The sequence below is a fragment of the Ostrea edulis genome, chromosome 2 (assembly GCF_947568905.1).
Source record: "Ostrea edulis chromosome 2, xbOstEdul1.1, whole genome shotgun sequence".
Classification (NCBI taxonomy): domain Eukaryota; kingdom Metazoa; phylum Mollusca; class Bivalvia; order Ostreida; family Ostreidae; genus Ostrea; species Ostrea edulis.
Genome location: NC_079165.1, coordinates 51,018,524 through 51,040,192, shown reverse-complemented (window position 1 = coordinate 51,040,192; position 21,669 = coordinate 51,018,524). Strand labels below are relative to the sequence as shown.

The following is a 21,669-nucleotide window of genomic DNA, read 5'->3' as shown; positions in this document are numbered from 1 at the left end:
GAATGAAGTTGACAGGATTTCCCGCACTGTCCTTGGTAGCAGCTTATGATAGAACGGACAGCAGTAGACATAGCCCGCTTCATCAAAGGTAAGTCTCCGGAGTAGTGTTTGTAGCAATTCTCGTACTCTGTCCTACTTCGAAGCTTCAGATCTAAGGCAAATCTCTGCATGTATTCTTTTATGGCTTTGGATCTTTCGGGAAACATGTGACTGCTGAACAGCGCCTTAGCTGTCTGTTTTCTTTGAGAGTCAAAGAAATGACGCAAGTCTTTAAGGTTTTCGATAACATGTTCTTGTTTTTCAGATGCCCTGGATGCAGCGGCACTATCCCCATCACTGGTATAATGGGAAATGTCTAGTGGACGGTCATCACCCTGCCTGCCTTATTTTCTTCATGCTGGTTTTATTCACATCTGTGATAATTTTTCCCACTTTGTTGCAGGTCTGCTCCATGTTGGTAGCTGATGCTGGTTCAATATTTGCGCCAAGAAGCATACCACGCATACCCTCTGTAGTAAGGCTGGTACCCATGTGACCGACAGCCATAGCCACATTTAGCTGTGCAGCTCTGCGTCCCCTTCTGGATCTCCCCACCTCTTCATACAGCTTTTCACGGCGACTTGTATAGTGGCACTTCTTACATCGGATGGAAAGGATCCATGCCAGGCCTCGTTTTTCCTCCCCATGCTGGTTCCAGTCCAGTGAACCATTACAGTCTGGAAACTTCTGTGAGTGTTCTTTAAATGCATTATTCCACAATTTAGCAGTCTTCTCTTGGTGAAGTACTTTGTATGGTTTTGAGTTTGGGTCATCTGACACAGCGTCCATGTTGGAGTCTACAGGCTGGACTTCACTTGGTCCGGGTCGCAAAATCTTCATTTCACTGCTTCGGCTCTCAGCATCGGTAACTGCAAACATTCCATTCTTCTGTGGCCATACAACATCCTGAAACTCTTCTTTACTTATGGGTACTAGAGATTGGACTGGGCTGGTGGTCCCTGTACTATGCTGACCCTTGTTGTGAGGAATACTTCCTTTTTTGAATTGATGTTGATGCAACCACTTTGGTCCCTTCTTTGGCATGATTATTATTTAACTGTACACTTTCAGACCTTTTCTAAGAATATGGTATTGTGTTGTGGTGTGCATGTTTATGTATTGTAAATTTTTATCTTGTTTATTTATTTTAGAGCTGCCTGGTCTTCTAAGAGAAACTCCATTCTTTGATGACTGATGGAAAAGCCTCATCACTCCCTACTGCTAAAGAACCACTTATCTTAATCACCAGCCATTTATCAGTGATCACTGTTATCAAAGCTCCATGGTACGTCATTGAAGTCTTTCTTGGCACCATTTTTTCCAGTTCCTGACTTTGTTTAGAATTAAGATTGACAATTTTTTGCTAATTACTTCCTTATAAATCAGTAAACTTCCTGTTTCTTAGTTAATTAGGGCTTGTTAATTAGAGTTGAAAAAACTTTTATGCAGATGGACACAAACTCCAACATCTCAGCTTGCATATCATTCCAAAATTTTTCCTAAATAATTCACTCATTAGATTTTTTTGTGTTTTGAAAATGATATACTGGAGATCAATTTGACCAGAAATTTAGCCTAAAATTCTGCAATCTGTTTGGAAGAGTTATCTCCTATTTTTCATCCCTTAGGGTCAAAAATAGATTTTGATGCACTAGTATATGAGAGATAAATAACTAATAGACATTTTTCTGCAAATTTCATTTAATTTCATTAACTTTTAGTCGTCTTAAAGGTCTTACGCAAGGAAATAGCCAATCAAAATGAACTTAGTCAATTGTAGTTCTATATATAGAGAGAATTTCTGTTCTTTTTTTCTTTTTTCGGCATCCTATTTTAGGCCTACAGTATTAATTTTGGGCTCATTTACTAGGAATACTATAACTTTATTGGAATTGTCCCACTGAATTAAAGGGAATTCTTTTTTCAGGTGCGCATGATGCAACTTCCTGGATGTTTGTCAACATGTGAAACCCACGTGTATTTTGAGGTAGGTGTGTTTACTGTCAATTTTCTCTCTTAAATGCCGCATAAGGCGTCTTTTTTCTGATCTCAAATTTTTGCCCAAGAATTAATTTTTATTTTCTCTTTCATTAATTATCCACTGAGAGTCTAGTTCCTTAATTAATTTAATTAAAGCTATATAGTAACATATAGTGAAATTATTTCCTTAAACATGTTAAACAAACTTTCCCTTGACAGTCGTGTCGGAAAGCAAAATCCATTTTGATTAGTTTAACAAAATTGTTGTCAGGATTCATAATTAGTCAGTTCTTTAAACATGTTAAAAGTAAATATTATACTGTGCTAGTTATGTGCATTCATTTTTTGAAATGATGAAAAAATTCTACATATACCCCAAAGCATTACTTGAATTTCATTACTGTTTAACAGCTTGTACTAAATATCTAAGTGAAATACATGTACTTTTACATAAAAAAAAATAGTGAATGGCTCTGAACACATGGTTTATAATTTATTTATCTATTAAAATCAAGAATTTTCATATTTGTTTTAGGTGCGACAGTATGTCTCCAGGTTAAGTGATTGTGTAGATTGATTCCCAGCATAACGATGATTTGCCAAAAGAGCATATGAATAGAAAATTGGTGATGCTTAAAAATATCAGCAGAATACAGAAATTAAGAGACACAGATGGACAAAAACCCTCTATCTAATATAATTTACATATTAGGCCTATACAACTAGAACATGTAACAAGTGAAATTTAAATGTATGCATATATTTACTGTAAATGTATTATATTCAGTGTGTACGATATTTGGCGGAAATTGATTTTTGAACAAGTTAGCGTGAATTTGATTAAGCAAATTCCTTTTTGTTTTTTTATTTATGTGTAGAGTGTAAGACATTTAGCGTTGTATTTGAATGAGCGGAAGTTGCTTTCCGCCAAAGGCGCTAAAAAGAATACACAACCAAATGTAATACGTTTACAGTGTTAAAGCTGTTTTAATGTATACAATTGTGTATACATGGTTGCTTGTTTGTTGACTCAGTGTATAGAACATGTACTACTATAATGTACATCTTTCATGTGTTATTTCAATGTGATGTTGAATCACATTTAAAATACAGCAAAGCTTTTACAGCTGAATCCTGTTGTGTTTTTTTTTTAATTATGTACAGTTTTGATTCCCAACAGATCAAAAAATAAACATAGAGAATTCTTCATTTCCTGTTATATTTATCTGAAATTTTTAATGCTCACAGAAAGATTATTACATTGTGATTTTTTTGTATTGAAGCAAATTATTTTACTTTGTGACTTTAATAAGAAAAACCAAGTGATGTTTAGCTCATCTGAGCCAGAAGCTCAAATGGGTTTGTGATCAAAGTCTGTTCAGTTAATGTATATCACGTTATACAGACATTGATATTTTCAACTTTCTCTCTAGGAGCACATGAACAAGTTTTATTACACATTTCTTAAAACATCCTTAATAGAAGGACATTCTTATTTTTCATTTCATCTGCAGGGATATGCTCTTTTTCAAGAGGAGAACTTGTGAATCTATATATATTTGAAAATTGATTAGGTCAATAGCTCTCACTGAAAGCTTATTACATTGTGATTATTTTGTATTGAAGCAAAGTATTTTAATTTGTGACTTTAATAAGAAAAATCAAGTGATTTTTACACAGCTATGAAGGAAGACCCACTCGTTGCTTTGCAACGAGCTTTGCTCTATTTATTCTTATTATGTCTCCGAACACAAAGTGTCGGAGACATATTGTTTTTGCTCCGTTTCTTATTATTCTTATTATTATTTTCTTCTTATTCTTATTATTCCTCTTCTTTAGTGAGAAATTTGTCCGACCGATTTTGTGAAAGTGCTTCGACAGATCCACTTCAAACTTTGTGAGCTGATAGGGGGTCACTAGGAGGGGTGCATTCAACTATTCAAATTTTCAAAATGGCCGCCGTTTCAAGATGGCGGCCAAAAAACGTCAAAAACTCAAGGTTGTCGGATTTCAACCAAATTCTATTTCTAGGGTATTTTGGTGACCCCGAGTCCATTTCCACCATCAAATTTTTTTTTTCAGCCGCCATTTTCAAAATGGCCGCCATATACCGAAATATTTCAAAGTGTTAAAATCTGTACAACATTTGGGTTCTGGGGTAAATTGAGAGTCCACAATTCATTTCTAGCATCAGTATTTCCTTCCAATCAATTTTCAAATCTTTCAAAATAGCCGCCATTGAAGAAAATGGCGGCCAAAAATCAAGTCCATCGGTTTTCAACCAAATTCAGTTTCTAGAGTTCTTTGAGGATCCTGAGTTCATATCTGGCATCAAGAACCATTTCTGACATGGGAGGTGTTCGGAGACATTTGTGTTGACATCCCAACTCAGTTATAGCTCGTTATTATGTCTCCGAACACAAAGTGTCGGAGACATATTGTTTTTGCTCCGTTTCTTATTATTATTCTTATTATTTTCTTCTTATTCTTATTATTCCTCTTCTTTAGTGAGAAATTTGTCCGACCGATTTTGTGAAAGTGCTTCGACAGATCCACTTCAAACTTTGTGAGCTGATAGGGGGTCACTAGGAGGAGTGCATTCAACTTTTCAAATTTTCAAAATGGCCGCCATTTCAAGATGGCGGCCAAAAAACGTCAAAAACTCAAGGTTGTCGGATTTCAACCAAATTCAATTTCTAGGGTAATTTAGTGATCCCAAGTCCATTTCCACCATCAAATTTTTTTTTTTGAGCCGCCATTTTCAAAATGGCCGCCATATACCGAAATATTTGAAAGTTTTAAAATCTCTACAACATTTGGGTTCTGGGGTAAATGGAGGGTCCACAATTCATTTCTAGCATCAGTATTTCCTTCCAATCAATTTTCAAATCTTTCAAAATGGCCGCCATTGAACAAAATGGCGGCCAAAAATTAAGTCCGTCGGATTTCAACCAAATTCAGTGTTTAGGGTTTTTTGAGAATCCTGAGTGCATATCTGGCATCAAAAAGCATTTCTGACATGGGGAGGTGTTCGGAGACATTTGTGTTGGCATCCCAACACAGTTATAGCTCGTTCTTATTCTTATTCTTTTCTTCTTATTTTTCCTCTTCTTTAGTGAGAAATTTGTCCGACCGATTTTATGAACATGCTTCGACTGATCAACTTCAAACTTTGAGAGCTGATAAAGGGTCATTAGGAGGGGTGCAATCAAATTTTCAAATTTTCAAAATGGCCGCCGTTTCAAGATGGCGGCCAAAAAACGTCAAAAACTCAAGGTTGTCGGATTTCAACAAAATTCTATTTCTAGGTTAATTTAGTGACCACGAGTCCATTTCCACCATCAAAAAAAAATTTTGAGCCGCCATTTTCAAAATGACCGCCATATACCGAAATATTTCAAAGTGTTAAAATCTCTACAACACTTGGGTTCTGGGGTAAATGGAGGGTCCAGAATTCATTTCTAGCATCAGTATTTCCTTCCAATCAATTTTCAAATCTTTCAAAATGGCCGACATTGAAGAAAATGGCCGCCAAAAATCAAGTCCGTCGGATTTCAACCAAATTTAGTTTCTAGAGTTCTTTGAGGATCCTGAGTGCATATCTGGCATCAAGAACCATTTCTGACATGGGGAGGTGTTCGGAGACATTTGTGTTGGCATCCCAACACAGTTATAGCTCGTTATTCTTATTCTTTTCTTCTTATTTTTCCTCTTCTTTAGTCCGACCGATTTTGTGAAAGTGTTTCGACAGATCCACTTCACACTTTTTGAGCTGATAGGGGGTCACTAGGAGGGGTGCATTCAACTTTTCAAAATGGCCGCCGTTTTAAGATGGCGGCCAAAAAAACGTCAAAAACTCAAAGTTGTCGGATTTCAACCAAATTCTATTTCTAGGGTAATATGGTCACCCCGAGTCCATTTTCACCATCAAAATTTTTTTTTTGATCCGCCATTTTCAAAATGACCGCCATATACCGAACTATTTCAAAGTGTTAAAATCTCTACAATATTTGCGTTCTGGGGTAAATGGAAGGTCCACAATTCATTTCTAGCATCAGTATTTCCTTCCAATCAATTTTCAAATGTTTCAAAATGGCCGCCATTGAAGAAAATGGCCGCAAAAAATCAAGTCCATCGGATTTCAACCAAATTCAGTTTCTAGAGTTCTTTGAGGATCCTGAGTGCATATCTGGCATCAAGAACCATTTCTGACATGGGGAGGTGTTCGGAGACATTTGTGTTGGCATCCCAACACAGTTATAGCTCGTTATTATTATTTTCTTATTCTTATTATTCCTCTTCTTTAGTGAGAAATTTGTCCGACCGATTTTGTGAAAGTGCTTTGACAGATCCACTTCAAACTTTGTGAGCTGATAGGTGGTCACTAGGAGGGGTGCATTCATCTTTTCAAAATGGTCGCCGTTTCAAGATGGCGGCCATAAAACGTCAAAAACTCTAGGTTGTCGGATTTCAACCAAATTCTATTTCTAGGGTAATTTAGTGACTCCGAGTACATTTCCACCATCAAAATTTTTTTTTGAGCCGCCATTTTCAAAATGGCCGCCATATACCGAAATATTTGAAAGTTTTAAAATCTCTACAAAATTTGGGTTCTGGGGTCAATTGAGGGTTCACAATTCATTTCTAGCATCAGTATTTCCTTCCAATCAATTTTCAAATGTTTCAAAATGGCAGCCATTTTTACCCTATGTGGCCCCGTTAGGGAGCTACAGTTTGGCCCCTAAAAATTACTTCTAGAAATAACTCGAGAACGGTAAAGAATTTCTAAATACTTGTTGAACAAAAAATGTTGGAAATGTCATGACCTTTCTTACGATATCAAGCAAAAGGGGCTGACCCTTTAAATTAGGGGCCCAGAAGGGTCCAAAGGTTTATGAGAATATCTCAGAAACTATTAATATTTTGTAATAAGTCATAGAAGCGGAAATGTTCATCTCAACGAGCTTGATCTCATTAAATCAAAAAGTAGGTCATGTCGAATTTCCGTCGATACTGTCGATATCAATAACGTTTTACTGGTAAATATTTTGTTAAAACATGTAGAACAAAAGTTGTTCAGTTCATCGAGATCTGTGGACTGATATCAAGAAATAGGCCCGCGAACATTTTAGCTCACCTGTAGAGTCGAATTTCTGTCGATATTAGTCAATCTCCGTCACTTTTTACTGGTAAATATTTTGTTAGGACATATTGAACAAAAGTTGTTCAGTTTATCGAGATCTATTGAACGGTATCAACAAATGGGTCTGTGGGCCTTATGGCTCGCCTGTAGAGTCGATTTTTGTCGATATCAGTCGATTTCAAAAACTTGTAACTGGTAAATATTTTGTAAGGACATATTGAACAAAAGTTGTTCAGTTTATCGAGATCTATCGATTGATATCAAGAAATAGGCCTATGGTCCTAATGGCTCGCCTGTAGAGTCGATTTTTTGTCGATATCGGTCGATCTCAATAACTTTTTACAGGTAAATATTTTGTAAAGACATATAGAACTAAAGTTGTTGAGTCTATAGAGGGCTAACAAATGACATCAAGAAATAGGCCCGCGGGCCTTATGGCTCGCCTGGAGAGTCGAATTTCAAACGAATTTCACCGCAACTTTGCTTCAGAAGCTTATGATATGAAAAATTGATTATATTTAAAGTGTCTTAAAGTCGGAAACTAAATTGGGACTCATTTGTCTTCTTTCTTTTTTTTTTTACTCCGAGTGCATCAACAAATCGGACGGAAGACCTACTCGTTGCTCGCAACGAGATCGTGTCTAGTTAAGGTCTTCCGTTACCAACGGAAGACCTTATAGTGATTCTACTGTTTATTAAGGTCTTCCGTCTCCTGCGGAAGACCTTACTATTATTGTTCGCGTTCTTCTTCTTCATTATTATTTATTATTATTATTATTATTTTCCTTGGTAGTACACGCGTTTTTCTCAGCCATTTCTCGATCGATTTTCACGAAATTTTCAGGAAAGATGTCTTTTGGTGACGAGACTTTGCTTGCAAAATTTCGTGCTTGACGTCACTTCCGGTCAGGAGTTATCTCTCTTTTAGTGACTTTTTGAAGGGCCTTGTTGTCCACACATCTCCTCCGTTAGTTTTGAAGCTAGAGTCTTGAAATTTCTACACAAGATAGAGTAAACATTTTAGAAGATTTGTGGGGGATTCGATTTTACCGGAGGCGATTTGCCTAAACGCTCGCCTGGACCTGAAAAAATGGATGCCAAAATTTTTCGCCGATTTCGGCGATTTTTGACCTTTCATCTCCAATATCTTTTTTCTTGCAAATATCTTGTTAAGACATGTAGAACAAAAGTTGTGCACATTTACAAGATCTTTTCGAAAATATCAAGATTTAGGGGTAGCCCCTTAAATTAGGGATCTAGAAGGGCTCAAAGTCTAGATCAAATATCTCAAAAATTGTTAATATTTTGGTATAAGTCAAAGAACAAAAAATGTTCATCTCAACTATCCAAATTTATTCAGATAAAAATTTAGGTCATATGTTACGTAATAAGGGATTTTAAGGGCCAAAACCATAAATTTTTTACCCCTTGTATCTCGAAAACGACAAATATTTTGAAAAGCAATAAAGAACAAAAGTTGTTCAGAATGATGATCTGAACAATATGCATATTTCGTTTTTACCCTATGTGGCCCCGTTAGGGAGCTACAGTTTGGCCGCTAAAAATTACTTCTAGAAATAACTCGAGAACGGTAAAGAATTTCTAAATACTTGTTGAACAAAAAATGTTGGAAATGTCATGACCTTTCTTACGATATCAAGCAAAAGGGGCTGACCCTTTAAATTAGGGGCCCAGAAGGGTCCAAAGGTTTATGAGAATATCTCAGAAACTATTAATATTTTGTAATAAGTCATAGAAGCGGAAATGTTCATCTAAACGAGCTTGTTCTTATCAAATCAAAAAGTAGGTCATATGTTACGTAATAAGGGATTTTAAGGGCCAAAATCATAAATAATTGACGCCTCATATCTTGAAAACGCGAAATATTTTGAAAAGCATTATTCAACAAAAGTTGTTCAGAATGATAATCTAAACAATATGTACATTTCGTTTTTTCCCTATGTGGCCCCGTTAGGGAGCTACAGTTTGGCCCCTAAATATTTCTTGTAGAGATAACTCGAGAACGGTAAAGAATTTCTAAATAATTGTTGAGCAAAAAATGTTTAAAATGACAAGGCCTTTCTTACGATATCAAGCAAAACGGGCTGGCCCTTTAAATTAGGGGTTCAGAAGGGTCCAAATGTTTTTGAGAATATCTCAGAAACTATTAATATTTTATAATAAGTTGTAGAAGCGGAAATGTTCATCTCAACGAGCTTGATCTTATCAAATCAAAAAGTAGGTCATATGTTACGTAATTAGAGATTTTAAGGGCCAAAATCGCAAATATTTGACGCCTCATATCTTTAAAACGACATATTTTTTGAAAAGCATTATTGAACAAAAGTTGTTCAATGTGTCATAACCTATCGATCAATATCAAAAAATGGGTCTGTGGGCCTCATGGCTCGCCTGTAGAGTCGATTTTTGTCGATATCAGTCGATTTCAAAAACTTGTAACTGGTAAATATTTTGTAAGGACATATTGAACAAAAGTTGTTCAGTTTATCGAGATCTATCGATTGATATCAAGAAATAGGTCTATGGTCCTAATGGCTCGCCTGTAGAGTCGATTTTTTGTCGATATCGGTCGATCTCAATAACTTTTTACAGGTAAATATTTTGTAAAGACATATAGAACTAAAGTTGTTGAGTCTATAGAGGGCTAACAAATGACATCAAGAAATAGGCCCGCGGGCCTTATGGCTCGCCTGGAGAGTCGAATTTCAAACAAATTTCACCGCAACTTTGCTTCAGAAGCTTATGATATGAAAAATTGATTATATCTAAAGTGTCTTAAAGTCGGAAACTAAATTGGGACTCATTTGTCTTTTTTTTTTTTTTTTTTTAACTCCGAGTGCATCAACAAATCGGACGGAAGACCTACTCGTTGCTCGCAACGAGATCGTGTCTAGTTATTATTATTATTTTTTTCCCTTTCGTCTCCGAGACCGTTGGATTGATTTTCCTGAAACTTTCACAGATTATAGAGAAGGATGGTACCTCGAGGCATTTTTTTTCATTTTTTCAAAATTCACTTCCGGTCGCAAGATATGTCCAATTTCCGTCTTTTTACAAGACATCTTGTCCAGCGTTTTTCTCAGAAACGGTAAAAGATAGAGTCACCAAATTTTCAGAGTTAATAGATCTCACTTTGTAGGCGTGCAGTAGGGGGTTAAGAATGTCGCCGTCACTTCCGGTCGTCACCGGAAGTGATTAAAGGAAACATGAATTTCAAACTTTTTTCTTTCAAATTGAAACCTATTTCGGTTTACTATATCTCGTTCTAATTCTCAAAAAATGTTGACCCCACCGGAAGTTGAATCTTCAACTTCCGGTTATATCAAAGAAAGCCTATTCATTCTCTCATTTTTCAGTGCCATAAATGTCGGTCATGAAACTAGTTAATGAGTTGAGTTTTACATATATTATAGTCACTATAAATGTCTAGAGTAACGTCAACTATTTTTGTATAATTTACTTCCGGTCGGCAAATACGACTTATTAGCTGTTTTCGTTGTCCAGGGTTTTTCTCAGAAACGGTAAAAGTCACCAAATTTTCAGAGTTAAAAGATCTCACTTTGTAGGCGTGCAGTAGGGGGTTAAGAATGTCGGCCGTCACTTCTGGTCGTCACCGGAGGTGATTAATGAATCATAAATTTCAAACATTTTTCTTTCCAATTGAAACCTATATCGGTTTACTAGGTCTCGTTCTAATTCTTAAAAAATGTTGACCCCACCGGAAGTTGAATCTCCAACTTCCGGTTATATCAAAGAATGACTATTCATTCTCTCATTTTTCAGTGGCATAAATCTCGGTCATAAAACAAGTTAATGATTTGAATTTCACATATATTATAGACACTATAAATGTCTAGAGTAAATTTAAATATTTTTGTAAAATTCACTTCCGGTCGTGAGATATGGGGTGGACATATTCAAACCTTGTTTTTTCAGTTTCTCAATAATGAATATAGATAGACGCTTGAAACTTGTAGAGTTGATCAACTACCATTAGTCCATTGTACACATACATTCAATTTTTTCGTCCGTCATTTCCGGTCTATACCGGAAGTATTTGAAAAAATGTCGATTTTCCAATTTCTTCGAGTGATTTCTCAGAGAAGGCTGGATATATTTTCTTGAAATTTTCAGGAATAATATCTTATGAAATGTCCTTCGTATAATTATTTTTGTTTTTACAAAATTCACTTCCGGTCGGAAAATATGGCCGATTTTCTGTTTCTCAAAAGGAATTTTCTCCAGTATTTTTCTTGGTAAAGGTAAAATATAGGTTCATCAAATATTCAGGGATGATCAATCTCCGTTTCTAAGCGTGCAGTAGGGAGTCGACCGTCACTTCCTGTCGTCACCGGAAGTGATGGAAAGAATCGCAAATTTCAAACTTTTTTCTTTAAATTGAAACCTAGACTAGTTTATTAAGTCTCTTTCAAAGTGTCAAAAGAATATTGACTCTGTCGGTAGTGAAAACGACTACTTCCGGTTTCTTGATAAAATACCTTTTTACTTTTCGTCTCTTTGTCCCCATAAATCTCGCTTATATTTGAAGTCTTTCATATGATTTTCACATGTCTTAATAAAAGTATCAACTTCTAGAGTTCTGATAATTTTGTTTTTCAAAATTGACTTCCGGTCGGTAGTAACCTACTACTTTTTCTTTCTTTAGTTTACTTCTTTTTGTTGAGAACTCTTTCAGATAGAGACGTGAAATTTTCAGAGAATATAGACAGTAAAGAGTCGCTGTTATTTATAGGAAAACGCATCTGAATAATACTTCCGGTCGTCACCGGAAGTTACGAGAAAGGAGTAAAAACTTCGATAATACATTTCTCATTCATTCTTAAGGCACATTTTCTGATACATTTAAATGATTTTCGTAGGAATAGAAAGCTCTTTACCGGAAGTGGTCTAACGGAAGACCTACTCATTACTAGTAATGAGTGTCTAGTTATTATTATTTTTTCCCCCTTTTTTGTCGGCACGATTTCTCAGAGATGGCTGGATGGATTTTCTTGAAATTTTCAGGGATGATAGAGAATGAAAATACTCCCAGGCATTTTTTTCATTTTTTCAAAATTTACTTCCGGTCGTTAGATATGTCCAATTTCCGTTTTTTTTAGAAGAGATTTTGTCCAGCGTTTTTCTCAGAAACGGTAAAAGATAGAGTCACCAAATTTTCAGAGTTGATAGATCTCACTTTGTATGCGTGCAGTTGGGGATTCAGAATGTCGGCCGTCACTTCCGGTCGTCACCGGAAGTGATAAGAAGAATCGAAAAATTAAAGTTGTAGTTGTTGAATCGAAACCTATACCACTTTATCAGGTATCTTTTGGAGTATTGAAAACCGTTGACCCCACCGGAAGTGGAAACGTCGACTTCCGGTAATTAAGGAAAAACTTTTCAAATTCTCCTTTTTCAATGCCTTAACACTTGTTTAGTAAACGAGATGTTTACTAAACAAGTGTTTGACTTGTATTTAACATATATTGTAGACACTATAAATGTCTAGAGTAACGTCAAATATTTTTTGAAAATTCACTTCCGGTCGTGAGATAGGGGGTGGACAAATTCAAACTTTGTTTTTTCAGTTTCTCAATAACGAAATATATAGACGCTTGAAACTTGTAGGGTTGATCAACTACCATTAGGCCATTGTACACATACTTTCAATTTTTTTGTCCGTCACTTCCGGTCTATACCGGAAGTATTTGAAAAAAATGACGATTTTCCGATTTCTTCGAGTGATTTCTCAGAGATGGCTGGATAGATTTTCTTGAAATTTTCAGGAATAATGTCTTATGAAATGACTTTGCTGTGATAATTTTTGTTTTTCTAAAATTCACTTCCGGTAGGAAAATATGGCCGATTTTCTGTTTCTCAAACGAGATTTTGTCCAGCATTTTTCTTGGAAAGGGTAAAAGATAGGTTCATCAAATATTCAGGGATGATCAATCTCTGTTTGTAAGCATGCAATAGGGTGTTGAGCATGTCGACTGTCACTTTCTGTCGTCACCGGAAGTGATTGAAATAATCGTAAATTTCAAACTTTTTCTTTTAAATTGAAACCTATACTAGTTTATTAAGTCTCCTTCAAAATGTCAAAAGAATATTGACCCTGTCGGTAGTCAAAACGACTACTTCCGGTTTTTTGATCAAATACTCTTTTACTTTTCGTCTCTTTGTCCCCACAAATCTCGCTTATATTTGAAGTGTTTGATATGATTTTCACATGTCTTAAGAATAGTATCAACTTTTAGAGTTTTGACAATTTCGTTTTTCAAAATTGACTTCCGGTCGGTAGTTACCTACTATTTTTTTCTCTTTAGTCTACTTCTTTTTGTTGAGAACTCTTCAGATAGAAACGTGAAATTTTCAGGGAATATAGACAGTAAAGAGTCACTGTCATTCATAGGAAAACACATCTGAATAGTACTTCCGGTCGTCACCGGAAGTTACAAGAAATGAGTAAAAAATTCGATAATACACTTCTCATTTATTGTTAAAGTACATTCTCTGATATATTTGAATGGTTTTTGTAGGATCAGAAAACTCTTTACCGGAAGTGAACAAACGGAAGACCTAGTTATTATTATTTTCTTCTTATTTTTCCTCTTCTTCAGTGAGAAATTTGTCCGCTCGATTATATGAAAGTGCTTCAACAGATTCACTTCAAACTGTGTGACCTGATAGGGGGTCATTAAGAGGGGTGCAATCAACTTTTCAAATTTTCAAAATGGCCGCCGTTTGAAAATGGCGGCGAAAAAACGTCAAAAACTCAAGGTTGTCCGATTTCAACCAAATTCTATTTCTATGGTAATTTGTTGACCCCGAGTCCATTTCCCACGTCAATTCTTTTTTTTTTTGCGCCGCCATTTTCAAAATGGCCGTCATATACCGAAATATTTCAAAGTGTTAAAATCTCTAGAACATTTGGGTTCTGGGGTAAATGGAGGGTCCAAAATTCATTTCTCGCATCAGTATTTCCTTCCAATCAAAATTCAAATGTTTCAAAATGGCCGCCATTAAAGAAAATGGCCGCCAAAAATCAAGTCCGTCGCATTTCAACCAAATTTAGTTTCTAGGTTTTTTTTTTAGGATCCTGAGTGCATATCTGCCATTAAAAAGCATTTCTGATATGGGGAGGTGTTCGGAGACATTTGTGTTGGCATCCCAACACAGTTATAGCTCGTTATTATTTTCTTATTCTTATTATTCCTCTTCTTTAGTGAGAAAATTGTCCGACCGATTTTGTGAAAGTGCTTCGACAGATCAACTTCAAACTTTGTGAACTGATAGGGGGTCATAAGGAGGGGTGCATTCAACTTTTCAAATTTTCAAAATGGCCGCCGTTTCAAGATGGCGGCCAGAAAACGTCAAAAACTCAAGGTTATCGGATTTCAACCAAATTCTATTTCTAGGGTAAGTTAGTGACCCCCAAGTCCATTTCCACCATGAAATTTTTTTGAGCCGCCATTTTCAAAATGGCCGCCATATACCGAAATATTTCAAAGTGTTAAGACTGATTCTATGTAACTATCAAAATTCAGTGGCCACGGTATGTCACAGATTTTGATGAAACTTTGTGTGTAACAATATTATGATAGATATAAAACAAAAAGGACATGCAAAGGTTTGACTTAGCAACGGTTGCCATGGAAACCGATCCTCTAACAACAGCTGGACAAGATATGTACATGTATGTTATATTTTGAATAATCAAAAATTAAACGCTATTGTTTATAAAAACAACAATTGTAAAAATTATTTTGAGCTAGGTTTTAGCTTTTAGAATTTTTTTTGTATTTATTTAATCCTTGAAAACAATAGAAATAATTATTTTTATGATGTATAATGGTTTGATATATGTAATTTTTAGAGAGGGATAAAATATATTTGCCCAGTCATTTGGTGTAAACTCACATGCTAGTAAAATGTATTGCATCTTACTTTAAAAAAGTACACAAACACATTTGTGGAGAAACCAAAGATAAACACATAAACCAGTAATTTCCTCTGGTGCACAAAGCAAAATACACCAGAAAGAGTTATTGCCCTTTGTAACACTCTCTTGTATTGGAGATATGAACAGCCTTCATTTGTTTTCAGTATGACAGGAGTTTTTATTCAATTTGTTCTTCAGAAGTTTATCAATATCAGATGCTCTTTGTTCACTTAATTCACTACCACCATCTTTATCTTCAATTGTGCTAAAGGATTCCGGTTTATTTCGTGGAATACAAATCCGTTTGATCTTTGCCATAGTCACCGGACGCGGACTCTAGCATCCAATCGTCTACGTATTCGTAGAAAAAGTAAATGTTGTGGAATTTAACGCTTTATTGAATCACATCCGACTAAAAAAAAATGCCCAGGGAAACAGAAGGCTGACAGACATATTCATAGAAAATATGAAAAAGCCCTGCCTGTTGCCGTGTTGGAACTTGTATTGACGTAAGTATTCTATTTGATTTAGAATCCAAATTCTAAAGTAAAGGCTGAATAAAATGTATTAGAAAATTTGGCTTATAGTAAACATATGAGAACCCCAATTTATTTTATACTGCCAGCCAGGCTAGTCAGCTATAGTGGTATACATGTAGACTGAACATTGTAAGTAGTCCTGTCATTTACTGCATGGGTGTACAATATAGAATACTAGTTAAGTATGTCCCCTACCTAACATTCACTCAGGGAGTTTCCTATCACATTTACACAGAGTTCAGGATCTATAAAAATTGGGGAATACTTATAAAATCATGTTTCATGTGGACATTTTCAAAAGGACTAGGCTTAATTTATGTAATCCTAAATGATGACCTCCCCCCCCCCCTCTCTCTCTCTCTCTCTCTCTCTCTGACTGTCAAGTTTACAATAAAAACAAAGATGTGAGTGTCCTGTGTGCATTCTAGATAAAGATTGTTAAAATCATATATATTGGTGAGCCAGGCTACCTTCAAGTTTGTTTACCTGTGGTAACCCCCACTAATATGTGATGGTTCTAATCTACAGAAGAAATCACACAAATACTATTATGATTTAAACTTTTCTCATCTCTGTAATTATGAACTTTAGGACACTTGATTTGGAAAAATTAAATGATGAAAAATTGATGATTTTGAATTGGGTCCTGTAACTGGGCCCTCAAATTTTAATACATGTAGGTCCTGTCAACTGAAGTAAATCAAAAAATATTAAATGTAAATTGTAAATATTCAAATACTTTTGAATTCTTACTTTTTCATCCAATAATCACATATTTTGGCCAAAGTACATGACCACTATTTTATGTAATTAACGTGTGCTTTTCTGTGTTTCAGCTGTATGAGCATCATACTGTGCAAATCACCTAAAGATGGAGTTGACCAAGTTGCTGACTTTGAGGAGGTAAATATTCAGCATTAATACATACACATTGAATACATAATTTGAAATTCAAATTTGTATCCCAGTATTATAAATCCTAAAACAAATTAATAGATGTGGGGAATGTGATACATTGGGTTTAGTTTCTTGGTTATAGAGCCTGCATGGAAACTGAATTCTCTAGAATAATCACATGAAACCATCCATTTTTTATTCGACATGATGACTTGAAACGTTTTCATCACAACTTCCTAAAAAAATTTATTACTTCACTTAATTAGCATACTCAAAAAGACTAGTTGTTTTGTTGCCAATGACGCACATATATATGTACACATGTGTATGAGCTCAGTATCATTTGTAAAAATGATTAATTCTAATTAGGTCAATGTTGAGAATCACTCAAGTGACCTACATGTTGCTATTTGTCTGCGTCAGTCATCATAAGACGTTAATTGAACATTAATATTTTTTCTTGATAACCACCCTTCCAATTCTTTTCAAATTTCTTTTAAGCATCTTTGGGACAAGGGGAATTAACATAGATTGTAAATCTAAGGACTCTGGATTGACGGTACTTTTTAAAATGCTCTATACCAAAATTGAGAATTTTGTTTTAGAACCAGGGTTTGATTTCTTCAATTTTATGGAGAAAACTTTTTAAGATATACACTTCGTCAAATTGTAGAGTTGGGGAGGGGGTGGTGGTTATAAGTGTATTTGACATTTATTTGTGTCCAAATTATGCAATTAATACTGAGGATTTCAGTAGTAGTCTGTTTTTAAAACAACAAACACCCAGAATTAAGAACACAATGAAAGCATACATGTGATAAGGAGGGGGAGGGGGGGGGTGTGACTTCATGATATTGCCTGAAAATTCTTGACAAGTAAATTTTTTTTTAAAAAATCCAAAGCTGAAGAAGGAAGGTGGCAAGGGTTGATCTTTCAGTTCTATTCATCTGTTAACTTTTAACATTCATGACAATGCTTTTTTTTTTTTTTAAAAGATGAGGGGAACAGCCTTATCTATAGATCGAACTATATGTAACCAACTTTGTAATAATAAAAGGGGGAAGATCCATTGTTCAAATGTTGTTATGTGCCTGCTGATTGTTTTTGTGCTCATTTGAGTTATTTAAGTGCAAGAAGAGCTGTAAGTTGATGTACACAAAATTTAACTTTCAAAATATTGAATCACATGCAAAACAAATATTTTAACAAAAATTGTACACTAGAGATGCCAATTCGAGATAATTAACATGCTTTGTTTATTGGCATCTGGTGTACATTTAGCAACAAGTAGTGTTGTTCATTGTGAAACGATAAACTGATAATGTACATGTATGTATTGGTTGTACATGTGTTTTAGGCATATTTTATTGCATGTTTTGTTGTGTTTGGTTGTCGAAAATATTGATAGAAATTAATAATGAAGAATTGCTGATATACTAAGGACATCATGATTCTGATCTAAAGAAATTGAGGACTATAGTTAATATTTACATACTTTGTTACATCATGACCATACATTGCTTGCAAGAAAAACACACAAGGGCCACATACATGTAATCAGTGACTAAGACATTTTGTTCAGTTATACTGTTTTCAAGTCATTACACTTAATTCTTAGAAAAATTCCTTAACTGGCAATTGATTGCAATCAGAAATTGCAAATTTTCTATTTATTCCTTACTTGACACCATCGAATGAGGACAGCAATGTGCTGCACGCTCCCTGTAATCAGGGGGAAATAACTCTTTTAGCATTGTGAAAATTTAGCTCATTGATTATTCATATACGTTTGAAATATTTTATGGTTATACAAGATTGTTTACAATAACTATTGAAAAAGACTCGAACACAATTTATGTTCATGTTATGCATAAATCTTATTAAATCATTGACTCCGCAAAATCTTATGACGTCACAGGAGGGTGGAACTACCTTAAATAAAGCTGAATGCTTATGACGGAAAAGCAGAAAGGGGTACCAAAATTGCGAATTTCAAAAACACAGGGTTGTGAATGTGGGTCCAAAAGAGTCATATAGTGTATAACATGGATTTCGTAGCCCTTAGAGCTATAGTGATACTTTGAATTTTTTTAAAATTTGATTAATACTCAGGTAACCAATAAGGTTTGTGGACATGTTGTTAATTTATGAGTATTAACACTATTAATAGCCCTTCAATACAGCATAAACACATGTATACAAACTGTATCAAAACATAACATCCTTTAGGCCAATTCAACTTAATTAGTAAGATTATCATCCAGGGTCACCAAAAAGTATGGGGCAAACTGTGGGAAGTTTTTATTTTTTAATATTTATTTTCTGAGAAATATTTTAATGACAAACAAGTTTTTGTCAACAGAAGTGCATAATTTAATGCCAGATATATAAATCTATGCTTATTTCACAGATTATTTTTGAGGGGCGGTCGGGCGGGCATGATAATCTATCAATTAAGTAATTAATTAAGTGGTAAAATTACTATTCTAGCATCATAAATGACCTTGTACATGTAAATTTAGTTTAATCAAATTGAATTAGGTGTGTACTGTATGAAAATGTGAAAAATAAGATGAACTTTTCAATATTTGTTCAACACATTTTTTAGAACTTGAAGAGCAGAATTATATGATATAGAAGACAAAGAAGAGCTCTTGAGAATGGAAAAAAAAACCTACGAGTTTTACAGTCAATGAACACACCTTACGACACAAGTCCATCCTGATTCAGTAAACTGGTAGTCTATTATTCTAAGGACACACCATGACTTAGTTAAGATCAAGTTTTGGTGTCAGAAGACTAATGTAACTAAAACATTGCAAAATTAACCTGCAAGTGTCTTATGTGAGCCTACTGAATAAGGATTCATTACTGAACAGTTGAAGGAAAATCACTATTATAATGATTTTAAAAAAAAAGATGATTCTGTTGTTTGGATAACATTGTGATCCATGTTTGTTGAATAAACAACTTTGCAAAAATGAGTTGTTCTTTGTTGATATTATAAATTTACTAATTACTGGTATGTCAACATAGATTACAGTAACACTGAACAAACTTCAATAAATTTTAAAGTTTCATGTGGTTTCTACAGTAGAAAATGACACATATTGATTTTCTGGTCCAAAGGTCACCGGGTGCAATACAAGAACCCTTTGATTGATAGTGATATTTCATACAGGGGTTGGTCACTGGTAGTATATGACCCCCATTGATTTTCAGGTCAAAAGATTAAAAATGGCAGGGGCCTCCGTGGCCGAGTGGTTGGAGCATAGCGTTCAAAATCACACGGCCTCAGTCGGCGTGGGTTCGAATCCCGCTCGCGCTGGTAAGTGAGAAAGTTTCCCAATTTACTTTCGGAAGGTCGGTGGTCTCTTCCCAGGTACATTGTATCTGGGTTCTCACTTTCACCAATAAACACAGGGCACCACCAGAAAACTGAAAAATTGTTGAGTGTGGCGGAAAATATCAATAAATCAATCAATTAAAAATGGCTAGGTGCAATGTAGCTAGTACTGTATGCAATGGTGTCCCCCCAATATCTTGGGCCTGTTGTTCAATTATGATATTTCATATGTTGGTTGGTTATGAATAGTAGATGACCCTAATGATTTCCAGGTCAAAGGTCAGCAAATACAAGGCAGTACAATGAACAATTTATTGGTATCTGCCCAATATCTTGAGAAGACTTTTTTTTATAGTTATTGATAATAGTTTACATGGCAATAGAGTACATGTAATATAGCTCGTTTATGGAAATGATTGCAAAATCTACTTGGTGTTTGGGGAGGGAGGGTACTACTGGATTACAGTTTATGTTTACATGGTTTTTTTTTAATCACTCTAATTTTTATTAATATGTTAAACTTCTCCATGTTTATTTTTTGAAATATCAATTGCTCATATTGTTCATTTTAACAATATTGCCCAAATCTACAGTTTTCGTACTACAATAGATCAATTGTATTACGTTTCACCATTAATCTTTTTATATACATTAGGAGTCTTTGATATGGACATCCTTTGATGACAGTTGATTATGCTGTATGTATTTTCCAAATTATCTAAATTCATCAACGAAATCCAACAAAAAATCCCTTTTTGGCAAAATGCCCAAATCTACAGTTTTCGTGCTACAATAGATCTATTGCACTACGTTTCACCATTAATCTTTTTATATACATTAGGAGTCTTTGATATGGACATCCTTTGATGACAGTTGATTATGCTGTATGTATTTTCCAAATTATCTAAATTCATCAACGAAATCCAACAAAAAATCCCTATTTGGCAAAATGCCCAAATCTACAGTTTTCGTGCTACAATAGATCTATTGCACTACGTTTCACCATTAATCTTTTTATATACATTAAGAGTCTTTGATATGGACATCCTTTAATGACAGTTGATTATGCTGTATGTATTTTCCAAATTATTTAAATTCATCAACGAAATCCAACAAAAAATCCCTTTTTGGCAAAATGCCCAAATCTACAGTTTTCGTGCTACAATAGATCTATTGCACTACGTTTCACCATTAATCTTTTTATATACATTAGGAGTCTTTGATATGGACATCCTTTGATGACAGTTGATTATGCTGTATGTATTTTCCAAATTATCTAAATTCATCAACGAAATCCAACAAAAAATCCCTATTTGGCAAAATGCCCAAATCTACAGTTTTCGTGCTACAATAGATCTATTGCACTACGTTTCACCATTAATCTTTTTATATACATTAAGAGTCTTTGATATGGACATCCTTTAATGACAGTTGATTATGCTGTATGTATTTTCCAAATTATCTAAATTCATCAACGAAATCCAACAAAAAATCCCTTTTTGGCAAAATGCCCAAATCTACAGTTTTCGTGCTACAATAGATCTATTGCACTACGTTTCACCATTAATCTTTTTATATACATTAGGAGTCTTTGATATGGATATCCTTTGATGACAGTTGATTATGCTGTATGTATTTTCCAAATTATTGAAATTCATCAACGAAATCCAACAAAAAATCCCTATTTGGCAAAATGCCCAAATCTACAGTTTTCGTGCTTCAATAGATCTATTGCACTGCGTTTCACCATTAATCTTTTTAT

General features: G+C 34.8%; 1 long non-coding RNA gene across 1 annotated transcript; it reads left to right on the top strand.

The window, feature by feature from the left end:
- Positions 1 to 15,303: 15,303 nt before the first annotated feature.
- LOC125682139 (uncharacterized) lies at positions 15,304 to 19,503 on the top strand. Its single transcript, XR_007372452.2, has 3 exons — positions 15,304 to 15,634; positions 16,501 to 16,567; positions 19,170 to 19,503. It is a non-coding gene; the product is annotated as an uncharacterized LOC125682139 (long non-coding RNA).
- Positions 19,504 to 21,669: the final 2,166 nt, after the last annotated feature.